The sequence below is a fragment of the Gobius niger genome (assembly GCF_951799975.1).
Source record: "Gobius niger genome assembly, chromosome: 8".
Taxonomy (NCBI): domain Eukaryota; kingdom Metazoa; phylum Chordata; class Actinopteri; order Gobiiformes; family Gobiidae; genus Gobius; species Gobius niger.
Genome location: NC_136859.1, coordinates 35,987,691 through 36,011,674, shown reverse-complemented (window position 1 = coordinate 36,011,674; position 23,984 = coordinate 35,987,691). Strand labels below are relative to the sequence as shown.

The window sequence follows — 23,984 nt, the reverse complement described above, 5'->3', positions numbered from 1 at the left end:
TCTAAATAAGGAGTCATTTGGAAGTTGTCGCGTTGGCCGCGCGTCAAGATGAATTAAGACGAATAGTAACGATCCGAAATTGATCCTTAATTGAACAGGCTTCTGGAAAACACGTTCGACTTGAGAAACACAAATCTGAAATAATTATGTCGGCGCATAAAAAAGAAAGTGGGAGGGGGAGGGGGGTTTGGAAACTTTTGGCTCACTGTGCACCAGCTTTTGCGCTAAATTTATAAAGTTACACCGAGTCTGTAACTCCTGGCTGCGTGATTGTGAATGAAGTCACTGCAGTTATAATTCAAGCCTAAAGCCTGTAATCCACAAACGCGCCTCTCCAAATCCATAAAATGTTTACTTCTTGGCTGTGCGTAAACGCCAAAAAAAAAAAAAAGCCATTAATCGCGTTAAGCCGCTACATTTTACAGATAACAGACTATTTATATGTTAAGGTTACACTTCTTAAACTTTTTGGCAAGACCTCGCTCCTTCTCCGTGGCACACTTTTATACTTCGCAAAACCACAATTAGATTACGCACGAGTGTTCCGGTAAATAACTGTCTCCAAATCCGGCGCGTACCTGCTCCTAACCACAGCCCTGCTCCTCACACTCTCCCCGCGCGCTCGAGCACAAACATATACACTAAGAATTACAGACAGAGTGCTTGTTTTAATCGGATTGGAACTTTGGCGTGGATCAATGCGCGTAAATCGTGTGCGTCCTGCTACAGATTTCCAGATTAGACTAATAAAAGAAAGGGGGAGAAAAAAAAGCGCTTTTAGAATTTGTCACCGTGTTTTGAAGCTCGCCTGTCCATCCACCTGCCGCGGCGCTTCTCAGAAAAAAAAAAAAGGAAAAAAAAAAACGCTGACATGTCCATAAAGCGTCGAGCGAGCCCCCAATTTCCTTGAAGTCTTTTTTTTTTTTTTACATTTTTTTTATTAGGCCATTAGCCCCACTCCATTTCTCTCTCCATATATTTACTGTTAATTACGCGTCAAGGCTCGAACACACTTTGGAAAACGAGCCACTTGGAGACGTTATTTAAAAGGGGCCACACTCCCCACGGGGAGAGAGGAGGGAAAGAAGGCGCTGGAGGAGGAAGATGCTGCTGATGCTGCGGACAAACCCGTAACGCCGTTTCTGTAAAACTCCCCGGTACGCACAGCCACGCTAGACATGACATTAGAAAGAAGTGACATCTGGTGCACAATTTTTTTATTTTAATCCAGTACCATTTATCCCCACGAGCTGTGAGTTTTTGTTTGTTTGGTTTTTCTTTTACGCATGGATTGACGTGCGCGTTGTGACCGAGCAGGCACGTTTTGACGGGAGTTTTGACCTTCATGAAATTGTTAACTGTCGTCAGACTTTATCAGGAAAATATTCTGGTTGACCAAAATGTGTAAATCTTATTTTTTGTGTGTAAACCCCTGAATTTAGCAGCGTGTGGGGCGCTCATATAAGCTTTTGCTGATTATTACGCGTGGATCAAAGTGTTCAGTGAGGCCAAATTGACTAGGGTTCACCAGAGCGTTGACCTTCAGGACTCTTAATGAGCAGTTAAGTGGAAATAGACTCAATTGTTAAAGGAACTCAGTCAAAAGAAGTTGACCAAAGTTCATTTATCTTGAAATGTAAATCAATCCGCCACTTCTGAATGTAGGGCACTGACTTGAACCGACACACCGCAAACTGTTGACGATTTGGAGTATTCTGTGCATTGTGTATAAAAAATGAAAACATGATTCATAACCGTAGCGGTGTGTTACTGTAAAATCACAGCCCACGCACACTGGCAGTGCAGTCCCTTGTCTCCTTTAAAGACTTTATTTCAGTGTTTCTTCCCCTGGAGTGTGTGCTGTTTGTCTGCTGCTGTCACTTAGACCAAGGCCAAGACGGTTCTTTGTGTCTCCATCCAGATGTGCAAAAAAATAAGGCAATTATCGGCGCCGTGTGTCGCTGAGGAATAGTTTTTGCTCTGGAAAGACGTGTCCCTCGGTGTGAAGTTTGGAAAAAATGGTCTTGCCTGTGAAAATGGCACTTTGAACTTGTTGAACTCTATCTGGACCCACGCACTCCCACGGTACAGAAAAGCTTCAAAAAATATGATATTTGTTGGTTGAAGCGGTTGGAAAACGTGTGTCTCTGGAGGTGGAAATGTAGGTTGACTCTTGCGTATCGTGTATAATTGATCGTCTGTTGCATTTTTTAAACGCGGCCGTATCTAAGAGCAGTAAACATTTGTTCATAAATCATGGACGAATCCGCCTCGCGAGGATTACATTTGTTTGTCCTAAAGTCCAGTTTCTGAATCATGTGCTTCTCAATCCCAATAAAATAACGACTTTATCACACACTGGCATTTAAAATAAAGATGTGTTTGTTTATGAAATCATGTGAGAATGTGTGACATGGAGGCGTTCCACTGATGCATTTCTTTGTGCTAAATTACCAACTCAGCCTTTGAACGCACATCATCTGCAGGAGAAATATTCACAACTATCTTTGATAATAAATACGACTCCTGAATTTAGAATTTTGGACGGCGTGTAGGCAGTCGGTGAGAATCGTTTCTGCTTTGCGAAAAGGCCCGGGCGCAGGACGCCTTCGCTGGAGGTGTGTGACCGCGAGGAGTGTGTCTGGTTTGTGCATCTGTAGCATTCTCACAGTGTTTGTAATAACGACACAATATTGATTTGGAATCCTACTGTTCTATTTGACACTACGCGTGGGAGTTTTGTTTGAAAATCTTTTGTACGGGTGCAGCAAGTCAAATATCAGGCTTTTTAATGCCGTTTTAATGCCTAAGTGTCGTAGTTTTAATGCCACAATTGCCACAAACAGATGCATTTAAAGTTCCTACAGATTTGTAACCACTCCAATAAATGAAGCAGATTAGACACAACAGGAGCTGAAAGAGAATGTACTGAAATTCTCAGCAAAATCAATGTGTTTTGGACCATATAATTCTTTTTTTTTTCTTCCGTGTGGAGTAATAAGTGTCAGTATTTCCAAAGAAATCCACATTTAAGTGTAATGCTTTTTAAGGACATTAAAGGTACTTGTCCTGTAGACTAATCCATCGTGTTTGCGTGATTCTCCACAACAGTGGCACCGCTGCGTGTGGCGAGTGCGGTGTCTCCGTCTCTCTGCATCGGGGTCACGTTGGTCGCAGTTAGGAGGTCAAGGGCTGGCAGGGCGCATGGGAATCAGGTTACGGAGCGGATCGCTTTGTGCGCCGCAGTGTTGGTGAAGCCACCGCATCGATGCATCGGGTCACTTCGTCTTCTCCTTCTCAGAGACGCGGCTCGCTTCCTGTCTGCGCCGCTCTCAGCTGCAGAACAATAGTGTGAAAACACAGGAGCCTTTTTTTAGGTTTCGAGGTGAACGTTCACAGCGGCTCCAAACGCTGGCCAGCGTTACATCAGAGCACAATAAGACTGTTAACTTCCATCTTTTTCTTTCTGTTTCATTATTTTGTGTGGCACTGTGAGGGTGACGCTCCACTTCTACTGGAGGATCATTCTGCAGAGGCCAAAAGAGAGAACAAGTTGCTTAGTTCTGCACATTTTGTTGCAATAAAACAAAAATTGCAATTGCAAATTTCCCCAAACTTCAGCTCCAAATGATACTTTTGTAAATAAAAAGAGTAACCACACAAAGGGAAAGCCCGTTTCCATTTGAGTCAACAATCCCATATTGTGCACGGTGGATTTTTGCAGTACTATAACCATGTTTTCAGCTTGTTTTTCTTTGCATTCAAAATTCACTGTCTCGTATTTTGCAAAATAAAATAGAAAAAGGCTCAGCGTGATGTTTAGAAACAGGCAGTGAAGCAACACGTGCGGCGCAGCTGTAATTACACTTCAAACTACTCGTTATTGTCGCACCGTCGCGGCAGCGCAAAACCTGTCGAGCGAGAAACGGGAGCGACGCAGATGAGACATACCTCTATAAGCGACGAGCTCTTCTATACGTCAAGTATCGGGCCTTTGTCGTCTCCTTTTCCTGGCGACGCTATGACTAAGGCGTGCTCTGGTATTACGGATATTTACTGTAAATGACCTCGAGGTACGACCAATCCTGCAGGTGCGGAAACGACAAGAAGAAGAGAAAGCCCCACATGTTAGGATCTGCAGGTGTACGGAAGGAGAGGCTGATTCAGTTGTTAGAAATAATACATGAAAACGTGATCTCAAAGTGTGGCTTTGTGAAATTTAAAAGGATTATGGTAAAAGGTAAGAGTTGCCCGATAGAATGGGGGTATGATTTCATCCTCAAAACATATCACAGACTTCTACATCAAAAACTAACCCTTGTAACTTTACAAGCAGATAACGAACACAAATGAGCGTAATCCCTTAATAAACGCTCACGTGAATATGTCACATACATGAACTGTAAACCTGAACGTGTTATCTTATCTTCTGCCGCTCACCTCTGATTTCACCGAGACGCAGATTCATGAAGCGCAGTGACAGGAAAAGCCGCCCTCACCGCAAACGCAAAGAGTCCGTGCATGTTTCAGGTCTGAAGATTTGCAACCATTCCATCAACCAGAGGAATTTCAATATTCAAAAAAACACACACGGACACCGCGGGAAGGTTTTCACCCAAAAAGTGCGCGCGATTTCAGCCTGAACTGCAGCTGCGCAAGGTTTAGATCTTTTTAATCAAAGGATTCATTTAATGGCATTTTGGGCACATTTCATTCTGCCCATTTCTTGCTTTTTTTTGTGCCCCTAAACCCTGAAGTCTTCACGCACAAATCTGGATCGTATTTGCAGTTTTTCTGACAAATATTACTACGCTAATACTATTAAACATTAGTGTGAAGATTTTGAGAGGGGACAGAAATAACAGGGTCAGAGGGTCAGGAGTGATATTATTTCAGCAGATGATATGGTTAAACATCATCAGGTGTAGCTGCAGAAAACTCTCCAGTCTCAGTTTCTGTGTTTGGAATAAGTGCTTATTGATGATTATGTTTATGTTTCTGTGGGGCCACGGTTTTAGACCAGGGTTTATATTTCTACATTTTTAACGCCCAAATACTACATTTTAATGCCACCAAACGCAGACAAAAATTGGCATATGTTTCATTTCTTAAGATTTGCAAACATTTCATCAAACAGAGGAAAGAGAATTGGACAAAACAGGAAACGTTCGAGCAACGAAATAAAAGTGGTTAATTTTAAGCTGGATGTTTCAGCCCATCGTTTTTAAGACATTTTAGATTTGATGCCGGTTTGAATCTAATCTTAATGTTTTGCAATGACATTTAAGGCCTTGATTTTGGTTTAATTCATTCAAGGAAGAAAGCTTGGGAACCACGGCCCTAAACTCCAGGGTTTGCAGCTTTTTATACGGAATTAGAGCCCACACACCTTCAGCGGCTTTGGCTTTGACTTCCTCTCATGTCTTTGCCGTTGTTTAGAAGTGGCTCGGTGCTTCTGCGTGTGTGTGTGTGCGTGTGTGTGTGTGTGTGTGTGTGTGTGCGTGTGTGTGTGTGTGTGTGTGTGTGCGTGTGTGTGTGCGTGTGTGTGTGTAGGACTGACTCCGGAGACCAATTACCGGCTCCTTCCGAGAGTCCGGGTGAAATCATGTTGTTGTTTGTGACGCGACGATGATTCGACCAAATTGAGCGTGAATGGATTTGCGAAGTTGTCAAAATCTCGGAACTGAACAATTATGAAGGTTTTAAAACCAAACGGGTTGTTCTGTCGGGGTTTGCAGCGGGACGTTCTTCATCTTTTTTAGTTTGTTTTGATATTAACGATGTCATTTAAAAAAAAAAAGAAAAAAATGAAATCACGAAGAACGGAAGGAGCGGAGGGAAGTGTAAACTCAGCCCATGGAACTGCCGGCGTTTTCAGAGCGTCGCGTTCTCGCAGACAGCAGAAACTCACGGCATAAGATCGAGACTTTCAGACTGGCTGTGGAGGCACTAGATTCACCAAAGCGATGTGAAACCCTCTCGTGGCTTACGTGCGCAGATCTCCAGTCAGTCGGTGAAAAGCTCCTGATGGACAGTGCTCTGTCCGACATTTAGGCCTCGCTCCGTCAGCAAGGGAAGAGAAATGACAGACACACTCCAGACTCAGGCTCCGTCGGGAATGTTCTCAGGGATTCTTGGACACTAGGATCCTTCAGGTCAGATTTGTATTTTGTGGCGATAACTGTTGGTGATGTACGGCTACACACGCCACGATGTCATTGGAAGTGTTCCTCCATGTGTGAAGTATCAAACTGGGAGCTTTCCTCAAGGGGTTTCTTGAAGTGGAAGTTTGTTGCTTTGTCTGTCTGCCTCATAACAATAATAATCATAATAATAATGCATTGGTTTTATATAGCGCTTTTCTGGACACTCAAAGACGATTTACATTGTACTATTGTAGTCACAGCTGCCCCGGGGTAGACTGATGGAAGCGAGGCAACCAGTCTGCGCCATGGGCCCCTCCGACCATCACCACTCACTCACTCACTCACGCACTCCATTCACTAGGCTTCCTGGTGTTCCCAAACGGTCTCCCATCCAAATACCGACCAGGCCCTTCCCTGCTGAGCTTCCAAGGCCTGACGGGATGGGGCAGAGCAAAGGCGGTGTGGCCCCGATATGCATACTGTCAACAAATAAATAACTGGAACTTACACCTTGCAAAAAATCATCGGCCAACACTGGAGCGAAGGCATGGTCTGTACGATGTTAAAACCGTCTGGACCATCGCGAAGACGATGCAGTTTTCTGGAGAGAAAAAAAAACATTCCAGCACAGTACGGCTCCAAAACGAGGCTAGAATCAATGACTAAACTTCTGCACATCTTCAAGTTCCCATGAGCTTTCGTTTTGGGCTGTTTGTAAAAATGTGTAAATCCCAGTCAGATTGAAACCTCAATGCGGTGCGACGATAATGTGGCGATATTAAGTGCACCGTGCAGCTCTGTGCTGCAGTAAGCGAAGAACAGGTGAAGTTCTGCGGGTGTCTCTGCTCCACCCATCGCAGAGCCCCCTCTCTCTCTCATTGTGTGGTCCCCACATCGTCCCCGGCTCCTGAACACGGGCCGGAGCCGCGCCTGATACTCTATCTTTCTTTAAACCATTAATTCTTCTCCCTTAAACCGCCTCGACAATTATCTCCACGGCGAAATCACCGCTTCAGCAAACAGCCCAAATTATACGTCCCGCAAAATACCTGTTTAGCTGCCAGCAAATGTATTTATTAGACTGTCGCCACTAAATAAGAGGGCTGTCTGCCTTTTTAATGTGCGGGCTCCGCTGGGGATTCCAGCCCCCCGCCCTCCCGCTCACACACTCACACACACACATACACACACACACACACACACACACCTCTGCGCTCGTATCAAAAGGCGCTGTTATGATAGCTAATAGACAGTAACAATCATTCCCATGGGCGGCGAGTCGGGACAGGTTGGGAGAAGTAAAACAAAAAGGTGCCGTCGTGTTAATGGTTGCATTCCAGGAGCGAGCGGAGGGGAATGTGTGGAAAGAGCGAGCGGCGAGAGAAACCACCCGCGGAGCAGCCAGCGCCGGCGCTCACCAGCTTAGTCATCACCACACATCACCTTTCACCCGGAAACGAGCGCACCGGCTCATCATCCCTGCACAGATCTATGCGGGACATTGTGAGGACCATTGTCTCTCACGGCTCCACTTTAGGTTCTCCTCCAAATCCTCGCGTCTCACATTTATCGACATTTTGAATGGAATGTCTTTTAGGAAGTATTTCTTTACATCTCATTCCTGCCTGATTTTATTCAACGTAAGCCCCCACCAACCCCCAAAACAAAGATATGTACAGATTTTTCTTTTCAATAGCTTATTCAAAACTAAATATCCCAAATCCCCTCTGACCAAATGTTGTAACTTAAATAAAGCCATAAAGCCATTATTCAGATCTGCAGTTTGGGCCCTTTATACACAGAACATGCCTCATTTTACATTAAAACATTAAAGGAAAAAAACAAATCAATTAATTGTTTTCTCGTATTTATGTCTGTGATCTACAGGAACGTTTTCATCTCCAAAATGATTTTTATTTTTCTTGCCTTAAGATATTGAACTCTTTTTTCTTTGTAGTAAAAGTGATATAGGTAGATGCAGTATTAGGTGTAGGGGTTGCACAATTTGGGGAATTTTCAACGTTGGACATTTTCCATTATAATTAATGAATTTATGGAAATGAACAGGATCATATGGGCATTAATGGGAATAAACAGGAAATTAACACAACTGAAGGTTGTTTCTCTACAGACAAATATAAACTGCAGATTGATATTTATACGCTGAAGCCTCTATCACAGAGAGAGGAAAAGTGTCACAGGAATCCTCATCTCCATGTCTGACCAGGGTTTGAAGAGGAGCGATACAAAGAAGAGCTTTTGGAAATGGAACAGACTGAGTCCATCTTTCTGTCGTATATATTCACCAGTGTGTGCAGTATTACAATAGTATATATTACCAGTGTGTGCAGTATTACAATAGTATATATTCACCAGTGTGTGCAGTATTACAATAGTATATATTCACCAGTGTGTGCAGTATTACAATAGTATATATTCACCAGTGTGTGCAGTATTACAATAGTATATATTACCAGTGTGTGCAGTATTACAATAGTATATATTCACCAGTGTGTGCAGTATTACAATAGTATATATTCACCAGTGTGTGCAGTATTACATGATGTTGTTTTGAGAGGCCTGTGCCATGTGTCGGTAGAGTCTGTGGAGACTGTCCTATAATTTAGGTGGACATGACTCTATGGTCCTCACAGTCCTATGGCTCATGTTTTATGCTTCAAAAGCAGCTAAAACTTGACTAATTCTGTATTAAATAAAGAAAGAAGCATAAATATAATGTAACTATAATGTAATTTTGACAACTTGTAATTTTAAAAAAATCTATGTGGGTGACCCGTCTGTGTAGGTCCCCATCTGTGTGGGTGACCCGTCTGTGGGTGACCAGACTGTGTAGGTGACCCGTCTGTGTAGGTGACCCGACTGTGTGGGTGACCTGAGTGTGTGGGTGACCCGTCTGTGGGTGACCCGACTGTGTGGGTGACCCGACTGTGTGGGTGACCTGAGTGTGTGGGTGACCCGTCTGTGGGTGACCAGACTGTGTAGGTGACCCAACTGTGTGGGTGACCTGAGTGTGTGGGTGACCCGTCTGTGTGGGTGACCTGACTGTGTGGATGACCTGAGTGTGTGGGTGACCTGAGTGTGTGGGTGACCCGTCTGTGGGTGACCTGAGTGTGTAGGTGACCTGAGTGTGTGGGTGACCTGAGTGTGTGGGTGACCTGACTGTGTGGATGACCTGAGTGTGTGGGTGACCTGAGTGTGTGGGTGACCCGTCTGTGGGTGACCTGAGTGTGTAGGTGACCCGACTGTGTGGGTGACCTGAGTGTGTGGGTGACCCGTCTGTGGGTGACATGAGTGTGTAGGTGACCTGAGTGTGTAGGTGACCCGACTGTGTAGATGACCTGACTGTGTGGGTGACCTGACTGTGTACGTGACCTGACTGTGTGGGTGACCTGACTGTGTAGGTGACCTGACTGTGTGGGTGACCTGACTGTGTACGTGACCTGACTGTGTGGGTGACCTGACTGTGTGGGTGACCTGACTGTGTACGTGACCTGACTGTGTACGTGACCTGACTGTGTGGGTGACCTGACTGTGTAGGTGACCTGAGTGTGTAGGTGACCTGACTGTGTAGGTGACCTGAGTGTGTAGGTGACCTGAGTGTGTAGGTGACCTGACTGTGTAGGTGACCTGACTGTGTGGGTGGCCTGACTGTGTGGGTGACCTGACTGTGTACGTGACCTGACTGTGTGGGTGACCTGACTATGTGGGTGACCTGACTTTGTACGTGACCTGACTATGTGGGTGACCTGACTGTGTGGGTGACCTGACTGTGTGGGTGACCTGACTGTGTGGGTGACCCGTTTTGGTTTGATGTGGCTAGTGAAGGTAATTTCATCAGATTTTGACAGCGGAGCTTGTTAATTTCATACTGACATGGAGCCCTAGAAAAACACTGGTAATTTACTTTTTTTTTTTTTTTACCTTTTTTTTAATGATCATTTCTTTATTATTTGTAGTTATCATAAATGTGTACAATTTCCATTTACAATGTTTTGGGTTTTTCTTCTTTTTCCCCCCCACCACCCTCCCCCCGTGATCTGGAGAGAGAAAAAGACGGAAAATGAGAGGAGAGAAAAAAAGGAAGGAAAGGAACGAAAGGATAAAGGGGAATTTACTATTTATAAAACACTACGAAACATTCCAAGTCATTAGTTCATCATTTGTAAGTCAAGTCTCTTTCACAGTGTCATTTTTTAAAGGTAAAAACCGGGCATCGGGCCTTTAAGTTTTCTGGTGTTCATGTAAACATGTCACTGCACATGCACTACAAAGCGCCTCACGAGGCTCTCCAGACCGTGTTTTCCTGAGCTTCGTTCTCCAGGTTTCTTCTCTTTTGGGGTTTGGGAGGGGTTTTGGGGATAAGGCGCTGGGTGCTGGGTACTACAACATGACAGTTCACTAAAACACCTGGAGAAGCTTTCAAACAGCCTGGGAAACACCCGTATCCCGCCGGAGCGGCCTGCCCTGCGCGTCGTCGGCCTGCCCTGCGCGTCGTCGGCCATGTTGGTTAGAATTCACCTAATCCCGTATCTCTGGCTCCGTCACAAAGGCCTCCCATTGTGTCCCCCCTCCCCGCAGTCACCGCAGAGAGTTGGCACATCCTAAACGGCGAAAACAAACGCGCCCAAAAGTCCGTCACTTTGCCTTTGTCACGCCTCGAGCTAAACGCCGTCATTCCGTTCAAGCGCTTCACGCCGTTTCGCCCCGAGCGCGGGGAACTTTCCGGAGCATTTAAAATCACATTATTACAGGCAGCGCCATATGTTTTTCTCTTATTCAAAAGGGGAAAGGAGGCATTGTCATTCGGTGCGACGCTGCCTTTATCCGTGTATCTGTGTAGGTTTCTCGCGCTCGCCTTTTGTCGCGGCGGGAGAAAGAGGAGATGGTTTTAGAAGAAGAAGCGGCTCAGATCAGGTTGTTAATTCCCACCCACGTGCTGCGCTCTGTATTATTTATTTTTCTTTTTGTGGAGGAGACTGCGTTGTGTGGTGTGCGCGCGTCTTATCAGCGTTTTGTTTCACGGCGAAGCTTTGACGGAGGATTAGGAGACGCTAAAGGAACATACAAAACAGAGAAATGGAAAGAGAGAGGGGGAATATAGGGGCCGCAAGATGGAAGGAATTAGGAAAAGTGTCATGTTAAAATGATTACTTTCAAATTTGGTTTGAAAATAGATAAAACAAAGGGGGGAAAAAACGTTGCTCGCTTAATTTATCATTGACATGATGAAACCTGGTCTAAACTGGGACTTTATCAGGGACAGACTGAGTCGAAACCAGGACTAAACTTGCTCCAAAAACCCGGTCTTTACAATATATCGGCAAAAATATCGTTGGCAGTATTGCACAGCCGTATCGTGGCTCAACTAAAAACATGCAGGTCTCAACCACTAAACCAAGACAAAACCACATGGAATGCAGGTCTAAGCCAGGATTAATCAGGTCTTTACTCAAACTAAACCAGGCCAACAGAAGAGGATGAATATCGGGATGGTTAGGGTTCCTACAGGCAGCGGTGAGTCAAACAGAATGTAATGCAATTTCTAAAGACTTTAATTCGTGCAGTCTACAATAAAATAATGGCAAATGGCAAATTGAAAACAACGGAAACTTTAGAGCAACATTTTGCTATTAAACGAACAAAGATGATGATTGAACATTGAGACGATGTCTTTGGGGCTTCATCCCCCTGACTGAAAAGACAGAAGAACATAGTGAAATGCCTGTAAACAGGAGGGACCGGGAGGTATTAGCAGGACAGGGACCGGAGAGGGCATACATGAGGTGTGCTCCTGCTCCAGACTGAACATCACACACTCACCTTCATTCAGGTGAAGAGACATGTCTAGCAAAGCCTGCAGCTGAGTGTGTTTTGGACCGTGCTTTTTGTATTTTCACTGAACCTGGTGTAAAAATAAAGTTGAGCAATATCACTATTTCTAAAGAGATTTTGCTTTAATGGCAGTTCAGAATAAAATATAATGCTTTTTAAGGACATTTAAGGGTTTAATTTCAGCCCAGTTCCTTTTGAAACGCACCCACGGAAACCATGTAGAAAGAAAATACATTTAAAATATTTTTTAACAGTTGAATATTGTATAGAGGGTAAAAGCAGAAGTAGCACTGCTACAAACATGTAGAAAAAGTACATTTCCATTGTAGCAGCAGTGCCACTGACTAATGTCTGTGGTTCACCAGTCAACACTACAGTGTGAGTAAGAAAAGTTCAAACACTGTCACATGTTTTCAGGAGGCAGCCAGCTGATCGTTTCATTAAGGTCTCGCTCTAAAAGGGAAATATCGTGCATAGTTCATTATCAATAACACACTCGGAGTTGTGTTTTGAGCCTTATACCGTTGTGTCGGTGAGTGAAGGATCAACCTACTGTAATTATACTATACAATGTCTTCTCTTAAAAGTTTTTCCCTCTTTTCTTCTGGACTTTTCGAACAGATACTGTTCACAGCTCCTCTACATTGATTCTCCCTAACAAGAGCCTCATCACCTTCAGGCCCACACTGCTCACTGCACTTGAAGTGTCTGACCTCATTGACCCCCATCCCACTCTCGTGTGACGCAGTGCCCCACCATGTATTGGCAGAGTTTATGATATAATTGTGTTTAATGAGAGGGTTTCGGTAACAATCGATCACGCCGGCCCAAAAGGGTGATGGACGTACGAAGCACTGAAGACGGTAAAACCATGCTGTTGTTCTGGAGAGTGAGATGATGCCTTTTTGAGTCGATTCAGTGAAGAAATAATAACGCTAATTGTGTTGAATAGACTAATCTCTGTTTCCCGCTGAAAGCAAAACCTGAAAATGGAAAAAGAATGAGCCTTTCCTGCGGTGTCTCCCATAAGTCGTTTGACTATCCCGACTACATTCACCCCCACACTCACACACACTCTGCTCCCGTGTGTGTCTTCCTAATGCCATTAATTGTTTATTTGTTGCCGTCCACGAGGCCTGCGGCAGATTTGATTTTAATTCCTGCCTCATGTGACGCCCGGGCGCAGTGGCAGAGCAGTCATTTGTGCGGCCGCGCCTCCGCGATCTGTGTGCGGCTAATTGGCTGGGTAATTTGATAAAGGAGGTGGGAGGTGAGAGCGGGAGCAGCGAATGAAAGGAGCACAGTTTGGACGGCTGTGGAGAGCGCTGACCCTGGCCTGAACTGACTGCCCTTAATGGAAGAGGCTAGTGTCAAAGTGTGCTTCGGATCTTTGTGTGTGTGGGTTCAGCTCTGAGTCTGGAGGAAACCGGTTTGGTTCATATATGTTATAATATACAATATATTTATAATGGCAGTATCGGCATATTGGGAGGTTGCCGAGGGACCAGAGGCTCCCACACCTACTTCCTCAGAGACTGTAGATGGGTTTCTGTTTTCGCTGGCACGGGCGCCATTCTGAGGACCATTTAAAAACTCAAACTCTGTCGAGGTCTTTCCTTCACCGTGTCCGAGAGTGTGTCTACATTATCTGCTGGTTTTGGTCTCCTCTAGGGCTGCCCTTTGTCTCCGGTTTAGGATCTTGAGTGTGCCATTCTGGGGAAAATCGAGGCCATGGTTCTCTGTGGGGGAATAGTGTTGCCCTCTCCAGGTTCAAATATCTCGGGGTCTTCTTCTCAGCTCCGGGATGGATGGAGCGGGAGACTGACAGAGATCGCAGTGATGTGTATCGGACTGTTGTAGTGAAGAAGGAGCGGAGTCGAAAAAGGCAAAGCTTTTGATTTACCGATCCATCTATTGAGATTTGAGTCATGAATGACAAAACTGCCTCTGCGACCAGGCCTCGGATAAGCAGAAGAAAATGGATAGGATGGACATTTTGGTTCGAGCTATGGTAGACTTTATTGTCCTGTGCATTTGGCCATCCCTAAGTGTCACTGAGGAAAGGAAGAAGAAAACCCTTTTGTTCACTACTTTGTCCAAATGCAAACCCAGTCTCCTTCGAGAGGTGGAATTCCCTTTCATTGCCCTGTCGCCTGACCCTAACCCCCTCTGACCAGGGGCTGCATGTAGGTGAGAGCTCGAGGGCCTCTCCACACACACACTGTGCTATTCCTGTACGCTCATGTCATTACAAAACAATTACCTCTCCCCTTCCCACACGGCGGGACCATCTAAATCCAGCAGATCTCCACGAAAGTGTTTCCTGACGTGTTGTGGCATTTTTGACATGGTTAGTTTGTTACATGTGCGGATTTAAGTTGGCTTTACTCAAACCTGCTTACTGTATTTATTTCTTCCATTTTGTGGCACTGTCATTTTAACTTATTTTGACCAAATTGAGATGATTCTTTCTTTGTACCGTCCAGGCTAGTTTACAACCAAAGGAACTTTTTTTTTTTTTACAATTTAATTCTATTCCACTTCATTCCGGACTTGGGGTCATTTAACAGTCATTCAAAAACCTAGAAGTATCACTTGTGTCTCACGATCGATGAGATGTGTAATGTACCTTTAAGTTAGAACTGCAGTTTGATTTAAGTTTAATAACGCATGGTCTTGATCTATTTTCTTGTTGCTTCAGTTATTGACTGAAGTTGCCTTTACAAACGTGTGCATGAACACAGTATTTGATAACTGCGTAATGCACCTTTAAGTTAGAACTGCAATTTTATGACGACATGCTGGCTTAACATAGTTTCCTTTAGTTGATTGTAATGAGCTTGAATGAGTTGACTTCACTCAAAAAAAAGTCTTGACATTGTACTTTGTGGTTCCCAAAATGTTTAGTCCCGTGTAACCCTTGAGTATTTGTACTAGAGAACACTCCACCATCAGGATCTTGTAAATATTCAAAGTGACCAACTAAACTAGGATTATTCAGTATTTATTAGTGTGTTGTGTTTGAAATGAAGCTAAAATATTATCAAAATCAAACCTTTTACTGAAAAACATCATTGGAACTAACTTCCATTGAAATTAATATTGACAGATTCACTTTCTTTTTTAATCTGAAATAATTCCAAGTACCCCCAGGTTGGGAAACACTGCTTTAAAGCTGGGGGTTCCTCATTTTTCCTGTTCAAACTGTGAAATAATTAGTTTTGGGCCCAGACTTGTTTCTAACTCTCACAATCCCACAACCCCTCACAATGTACAGCTTTGAGAAGCTGCAGAGTGAAGCACAGGGGACTCATTTATATTCTACTTCCATCTTCCATTGAGGTGAAGACAATGCAACAAGGTGTGTGGGGAGGGCAGCCCCCTTCTCTCTTATAGCCTTGATTTTGTTGATCAAAATACTTATTTATAGTAAAAAAAATGCTAAAAAGATTCTTTCTTTACACAGTGAAGAGTGCGGCCAAAAGCCACAGACAGTTTAAATAAACACGAGGTCCTTCTAAACGCTCTGTTTTAAAACCCATTCATGTTCAAGTGCTCTTGTGGCAGCATACTGTACAACCTGGAATGTTCCGCAGCGTGGCTTTAACTTTAATAATGCATTTCCTCGGCCTAGTTTTTTATTTATTGCTATTTGCCGAGTGAAGTTGACTTTACTCAAGCCCTAATCCAAGGGAAACAAGTGTGCAAACAAGTTACCATTTGTGCCTGATCTGTCTCCCAACAGCGCCTTTGTTTCGTCTGCCGTTCATTTCTCTCTCACGAACCCGTCCTCTCTTTATGTGTTCTTCTTGCGAGGGCTTGTTTTGACACGACTCATTATTAAATCCGCTAATAAAACCGCCGCGGTGTGGGAGGCACTCGAAGAAAGGCGCTCTGTGTGCCCCGACGGCTAATTTGTTTTTAGTAATCCAAATAATCGTATTAATGCCCGTTTTAAAAAGCAGTCAGCGAAGGCATCATGACACCTACGTCGGCGCGGGGAATAAAAGCGTAATCCGGCGCCCGAGCCAGACGCGATACATTGGCTTTATCATTTCATAATGGCATTAATCACCGCGTTTCACCCTCGCCGACGTAAATGTGTTTTGAGAAGGCGATGCCAGCTGCGTGAGGCGCTCGTAATGTGCACTCAAGGTTTTAATGCACGATCTGCGGCTGTTGGCGACGCAAACTTCAGGTAAACAGTTTCTTGAGTGCAGAGGCACAGGCCTCACAGCAAGAAGGTCAAGGTCCTCCATTCCCGGAGCCTTTCGGGAACGAGTCGGCCTTTCCCCAATAACTAAAGCATGCCATGAAGACAAAAGCTCCAGCTAGGTCCTCCTTAACTAGATCCTGGCTCAAGGTCAGAGGTCACCACTTCTCAGGCTGCAACCCCAAAGTTAACCACAACTCCGGCCCCCCACATTTCAAACCCGGTTAAAGGAACAGGCCACAGCTTTTCCATACTGAGATATGTTCTTACCTGAGCTTAGACGAGTTGATACATACCTGTCTGGTCTTTGTGCCCATGGAAGAGCGTGGTTAGGGTTAGGGTTAATAACTGACCCTAACCCTAACCCCCATTTGGAGCTATAGGAATACATTGGGAGCGGCCGGACCAGACAGGTATGCATCAACTCGTCTAAGCTCAGGTAAGAACATATCTCAGTTTGGAAAAACGGTGGCCTGTTCCTTTAATCAATACAACTTTATTATTTAGCACATTTTTATAAATGAGTTTCCAAAGTACTGCAGAACCATTCTCAACCACTGGTAATAATAATAAAACACATTCTAAGCAGTAGAGCAGAAGAATTAAAAAACATAAAATAATGAAATAGATAATGATAAACACAGAGGATCACACAACTCCCGCGCTGTTAAGAGAGAATCAAAGTGTTCAGCCGAGGCTCTAAACTCTCCGCTGTGGGGCACAGCTTCCAGCCATTTATGTTCATCCTAATACTCCTTTCTTTTTTAGCCCAATTTCACAAAAATATACAGTTTCCCAGCAAAATGACACAAAATCCTCGCCTTCACTGTGCAGCTCTTTCAATAAAGAGAAAATAAAGAACATAGCAGTGAAACGATGGGGAGTGTTTTTACTCCTGTATGAAGGAATGAAGACGTGAGCCCTGTAAAGTCCATTTGCGTATTTTTTTTTCCAAATCCTTGATGCAAAAGTCGGCAAATAGATGTGAGTTCGGATTTGCAGCTCTGACTTATGCTTGCGTCCATGGGCAAGACACTTATCCTGCCTCTCCTGTGCTTGTGTATGGTGTGAGTGAGTCTTTGATGGCGATCGGAGGGGACCATTGGCACAGTTACCCCAGGGCAGCTGTGGCCATGTACATTACCATAACCAAGTTGGATTGAAAGACTAATGGCTCAGTGTGAAATACAGGCCATTGTTTATGGACAAGACGCTTCAGGTGAAAACTGATGTTTCCTGCAGTGGCTGAGTTTGAGACATGTCTCTAGCTTTCTCCGTTAACATCTTTGTTTTTAAAGGAACAGGCCACCGTTTCCTTACCTGAGCTTAGACGAGTTGATGTGTACCTGTCTGGTCATAACTCAGTATGGAAAAACGTTGGCCTGTTCCTTTAGTCAAAGTATAATGTTTATATCATAACTTTTGTGAACCTGAAACACTCTGCAATCCAAATATAGTCATTTCTTTGTGGAAGACAAACACCTGTGCAGACGTTACAAAGGTTTTGTTTCCTCTCTCTGAACAACATCTCCACTTTAGTAACTCCTACAGACTGCACACTTTACAGGCTTGGACTTGGATATTTTTTATCTTTTTTCAGTGTCTTATTCCCGCCTGATTTATTGAGTTTTGAACCCAAAAACAACAAAGTGCATTTAGATTTTTTTTTTTTTAAATTTTGTCTTCTTTTTTTTTTTTTTTTTTTTTTTTTTTTTTTTTTATTTAAGGTAGTGCAGACGAACAATACAAAAACAGTAGACAAGTCCACTGACGTGTAATAATAATAATAATCATAAAACAAATTCTATACAACAACAACAAAAAAAGGGCACAAGTTAGAAGTGCTACCTTAAACATTTACGTGTGTGCGTGTGTGTGTGTGTGTGTGCGCATGTGTGCATGTGTGTGCGTGCCTGTATGAAATGCTAAGTGCGACTTGGATATGTTTATAGGGGAAACACAAGAGAAGGAGAGTTTGGCAACATAGAAAGGAGCAAAAAAAAACAAAAAAGAAAAACAAAAAGATACTAATAATAATATTAATAGTAATAGTCATACAACAAAAATATAGAATAGTAAAATCAATCAAATAGACATTTCTTTCCAATTATACAATGCTTATAATTTTATTTTATTTATTTATTAATCATTTTTACTTATAAGTTCAATACCCTTTTGAAGTGGATGTAAGACCAGGGGCTTAAACTCTGCTGCTGCCCGACCCTGGGGAGGCAACTCGCAGAGCAAGGACTGCTCCATCACCTCAGAGCAACCCACTGACCAGATGAGGAGAGGGTCTGCTCACTTGATCAAGCAGTGTTTTTACCTGGCTAATATCCACCTCTACATTTGTCGTTAATTTTCTTTTTAGTATTATTATTATTATTATTATTATTTATTTATTTATTTGCATTCTTTAATTTTGAGGTGGGGTAAGACCATGGTGCTTAAATTCTGCTGCTGCCTGTCCGTGGTGGGGAGGCAGCAGCATAGCAGAGACTGCTCCATCACTTTAGAGCAACCCTCTGACCTGATGAGGAGAGGGTCTGCTCACTTTAAATTTTGTCTTCTAATTACCAGTTTATTATCGATTCCGCTCCTTTATTTATTTGGTTAACAAACCAAAAAATCCCCACTGAGGAATTCTTATTAACTAATATATCAACTACATAAAACCACAGTATGGCTCTATCCATTATCTAGATTTAATTATAGGCCATTTGTGTATAAAATGACTTTTTTTTATGTAAAAAAAACAAACATGACATGACATGACAATTTTTTTCCTCATATTTATGTCCATTTCCAATTGACATCTCCAAATGGAACTTTCTTCCCCCATTCACCTGCAGCATCTGGCCTTCACATTATGATGTTTTTATTAGACGACTTCCAGACACGTTTAGTTTGCGCGACTTTGCCAAAAGAGAAACAATGAAATGGCAGCATTACTAGCTTTACCAACTCCCCACTGCAGCAGCTTTATTCCAAACCAGAATGAGCTTAAACGCACGTGAATCCAAACATTACAGATACTACATTGTTTTTTTACTCCTCTTTTGTGCCATTTTTCATGTTCCCTTTACAGACGCCGCCAACAATCCGCCCAAAAGCCACCGCGCGAGCTCTGTTTCCACGCGCCGCTGCCGAACACGCCTGTTTCTGAACCTGTCCCCCCCTCTCTCTCTATGTTAATTGATAATCAGCGGTGTTGGTCCAGTGGTGCGCGGGGCTGAACGCGTGCCCCGCTTGATGTCAGAGGGTTTCCGCAGCGGCGCCTCGTGTTGCCAAAGCGGCCCTGGCACCGGCGTGTACCTGCTGTCCGTGCCAGCCAAAGGCCCTGCTGGCTGGGGTTATCTCGGCAGCGGCGCCCGGGCAATCGCGGCGCTGGAAAATGACTGCGGCTGCTTGCGTCATGCCAGGGAGAGGGGGGGAAATAAAGGAAATTTGCCCACAATGGCTCGACTCTGCGGCAAAAATCAGGAAGACGAACGTGATGTTGACACGTCGGTGCAGGCGAGAGTAGGATGAAGGTCTGTGAGTCCGAGTTACTCTCTCTTTATGCACAGGCTTGATGTGCCAGATTGAATCACCGTCCAGACACACGTCAGTCGCACCTGCAGATGCATCGTCTCTTTGTGTTCGGTTATGTCATGAACTCGTCGGACACAATCTGCAAACATCTGCGCTAAATGTAGAAGGAAAAATGAAACTTATCTGAGGTTCCTCTGTGTTGATCCATGTTGAGTAGTTTTTACCACGTGCAGTGTTGGGATTCTGAACACTGGGATGGACACGTCTCAGTGTGACCTGGGAGTTTTCTAACTTAGGCCGGCCCACTTCTCCCAGAGTTTTAGCTCACCTCCTAGAGCGTTAAGTTTCTCAGTCAGCTCTTCTGTTATCTTCACTGGATTTGGACTGTACCAACTCCAACTAACTCGGAAAACTGTTCAAAAAGAGATTCTTAATCTCAGTGGGACTATCCTGGTTAAATAAAGGTCAATAAAAATAAAACTTCAGACTCCCTATTTAACAATGAATGAAAGTTTCAAGACCTGTCATTATTTGTTAGATTTACTTGACAAAAACGTTTTTGCAGCTAACCAGTTAAAGCCCTCAGCACAGCTGTGGGAGCCTTCTATGTTTTTCCTCTGCTGGTTCAAAAGTTTTGCAACCCACCAGGAACCGCCCCCTGATCAACCAAGCAGCACTATTAGATATTGGTCTGTGTTAAATGTCCTGTCAATGAAATGACATGAGTTTGATTCTACGCCATAGACCCTTCAAAAGAATAGACAACTCCTCCTCACTCTTCCCCGTTTGCCATAATAACTACGTACGAGGGGGAAATAATGGCAGATTTACAGACTCCTCCTACCCAGCTGTGACGGAGCATGTTCCTAAAAAGGGCATAAGGGCGGGATCTTCACTGTAGACTCGACTCTCGCGGGAGCCATTGCTAACGGCCTGTCAATTAAAGTCTGGCCCTCATTAGTATACGAGATTTCTAAAAAAAAATCTTACAAAAACCAGCCTGGTTTCTTTAATTGTGCCTAACCAAGTGTTATCACAGGAGGAATATCGAGAAAGTTTAGGAAAGTTAGAAACCAGGCTATGAAGTGCAATGCTTTCCAATGGGGGTCCTGCGGCTATATAGAGGTACTACAGCAATGGTGATGGAATGGTAGTGTTGTCACAAAGCAGAGCAGCCAGCGGCCATTATTCTATGCCTCAGAGTGAGTTGATTTGTTAGCTGCTGTTAGCAGAAAGTGAAAGTTTGTTGTCACTGTGTTATAATGTATTGTTCCCGCTCCCCAGGCCATTTCAAACTCCTCACCTGCCCAGACTCTCACTCCTTACTGTCTTTTCTTTACGTACATGTTATTTAGAAAGCTATCTCAGCTGTGGTGCAGTGTTTACGCCTCAGCTTGGCAGGATATGCCACTTATAAAGCTATTCTAAATTGCGCATTGGAACAACCTTTAGATGTTTGTCTCACATTGTTCACCTCTGAAGCATCTCAAACGACTGCCCTCCTGCTGCAGTGTGTTCTCGGACCGAGTGGATAAAGAAGTACAAACGTGATGTTAAAGTCTCTTCAGCTCAAACCACAGCCAACCACAGCTACAGCTACAGCTCCAGCAGCGAAAGCAGGGTAAGGTGCGGCTAATAAACTCTGCTACTTCCTGTTCCGACCGCACATACAGGACCTCGCTCTCCCACCCTCACCTCTCGTGCTTCAAACACTGCACACTTTGGAAACATCAAGACCTCGTAATGATATAACTTTGTCTGACAGCAATAGCCATTTAAAACGTAAAAACTAGTGCAACCGGCAAAAAGCCATCTAGAAATGAGTTACATTTCTATGGGGTATAGGCACTTAAAAGCTTTCTTGCTTCGGCCTACTCCTTTTGAGGTGTCATGATGTGATGATGTAAAATTAGAATGTAAATTGCTCAAATAAACTACTACTAGTTACAGTCTTATTTGCCCTTGATTTGAGAAGGCAAGTTGAAAAATCTATTATGGCACTTAAAATGAGAAAATCAATTTCTATACACTTGACATAAGATATTTTTTCTTATCTGAAGGGCAGAAATGTTAATTGTATTGGCAGGTTTTTGTTATTTGGCAAGTAAAAAGTAAAAAGTACTAAAATGAAAAGCCCTACACCAGATTTAGTTTTGGAATAACGCTTGTCCTTCAGTATATTGTAAAAACTGTTTAAAGCCTTTTAATCAATTTTGAACTTGCAGATAGTGGTGTTGTGCTACATTACCGCGAGTGTTGTTCTGAACGTTGTGAAACATGATTTTAAACTCATCCCTGTGAGAATTTGGATGTCAGACAATGCAGTATGAATTGTTGGGATGGGATGAGTTTGGACCAAAAGTAACAATTCAGAATCAGGTATTGAGGCTTTAAGGTCAAATATCCTTCGTTCCATTAATATCACTTTTCTGCAGCGCAAGAGTGCCGTGCATGTTGTTAGGTTTATATCTACGTGTGGAGACAGCTGTAAATTCAGAGGACAATATTCCAGAATCACTACAGTGTTTGTGCTTCATTAATAACTTTGGTTACTTGTGCAGCCATATTCACTCTTTCCTCGTCTTTCTTTCCTGCTCCGGTCCTCACACTCGTCCATACACAGGTCGTCTCACGCTGTGGCCTAAAAAGTGGCTTTTGGTAATGGCTGTGTTTCAGATGACACACTTTGGCCCCCGTGCACCGGTGATTTACTTGAATGAACACATTTTTTTATGCTGCATGGTTTTCCACACACCATAATGTACAGAACGTCTTTTAAATGCATCTTTTTTTATAGGAATTTTGCATCTTGTTTAGTAAATATTACATCTCCTTGTTTATGGGTTCAAAGCTCAATAAATCCGTGAAAGATCCCACCGTTTAGAGTTTGTAGGAGCAAACGGTATGAGCCTGTACATCCCCGCGGACTTTGGCGGCTGGCGTCTTCCACGGAGTGTTGTCGGGGGGATTCTGTGTGTTGGTGGCTACCAAACATGTCAGTATTTGTGAATGGACACGCGTGGGGAACACGGTGGAGCGAGGCTATGTTGGAGCGATTTCAGACAAAATCCCAAGTCGACAAAGCGTGATTGGAGAGTTTGGTCTGTTTTTTTACTGACATTACAACCAAGACGTCGAAAACCCCCTGTTTTCACCTGCAGCGTCCTGCGCCCGGCTCGTGCCTCCTCTCCTCCTCTCTGTTGGCTGCCGGTGTCCCGCCGTTCCCATCCGTCTAAGCCGCTCCGCTCGCGTCGTTGGCTGTGTTTGTGGATGAAACAGTTTAGGGCGCTGTCGTCTCTCACCGCACACAGAGCTGCTTTTGTCTGACCAGTTCAGGCTCCCTTCATCAAACCAAAGTGCAGATCCAAACAGGAACTATCTTGTGAATCAATGACCATTTGAAGACTTTCACACAAATGCACGCTCTCTCCCCTCCTCAGCCTCTCCATCACCATCGCCAAAGATATTTTCCTTTAAGAACATGGACTCCATTTTGGAACATTTGAATTCAACTAGACTTCACCCAACACAAATTTGAATACTCTATTTATTTTATATCTGTTTTTGTTTCAACCTGGGTTAGCAAATGAATGACACTGTGGTAAAAGTTTTTCAAGCACAGATTGGCTCGGAATGTGTCCAGTGATGGTCAGTGATGGTCAGTGATGGTCAGTGATGGTCAGTGATGGTCAGCGATGGCGATACAAACACGCATGTGCAGATGTTACAATACTTAAGGGCTGCTTTTGTTTATTCCACTCTTGCTGCAACATCTCCACTTTAGTAGCTCCTACAGACTCCACACTTTACATCCTTGGACTCGACAACATTTCACAGGAATTTTTCAATATTGGATTCCTGCCTGATTTATTGAGCTTTGAACCCAAAAAACAAGGAAACATTTGATTTTTCCACTGATAACTAGCTGATTCGAAAACTAAAACAAGATCCAATAATCCCTGAGCAAATATTTATAACTAATATGTCCCGTATTAAAACCATACATGGTTCAATCCATTATTTAGATTTGTCGCTGAAAATATCTGAAGTTTTGTAAAAAACAACAAAAGTTGAACACGTCCAAGTGTCTATGTTCGCCTGCAGCATCTCACCTTGACCCACAGTGGTGGTGCAGTCGCGTCGGCTCAGGACTAACACCTGAACACTATTTCGTTGTACAAATGAAGCACTTACTTACTTGATTTGACTTTGCACTTGTCTTCCTGCCGAGGTCTAAG

The 23,984-nt window shown here is 43.7% G+C and overlaps 1 protein-coding gene across 10 annotated transcripts in view; it reads left to right on the top strand.

The window, feature by feature from the left end:
* Positions 1-23,984, top strand: part of satb1b (SATB homeobox 1b) — a 123,932-nt gene that overhangs the window by 494 nt on the left and 99,454 nt on the right. The gene's annotated exons all lie outside the window — the stretch shown is intronic.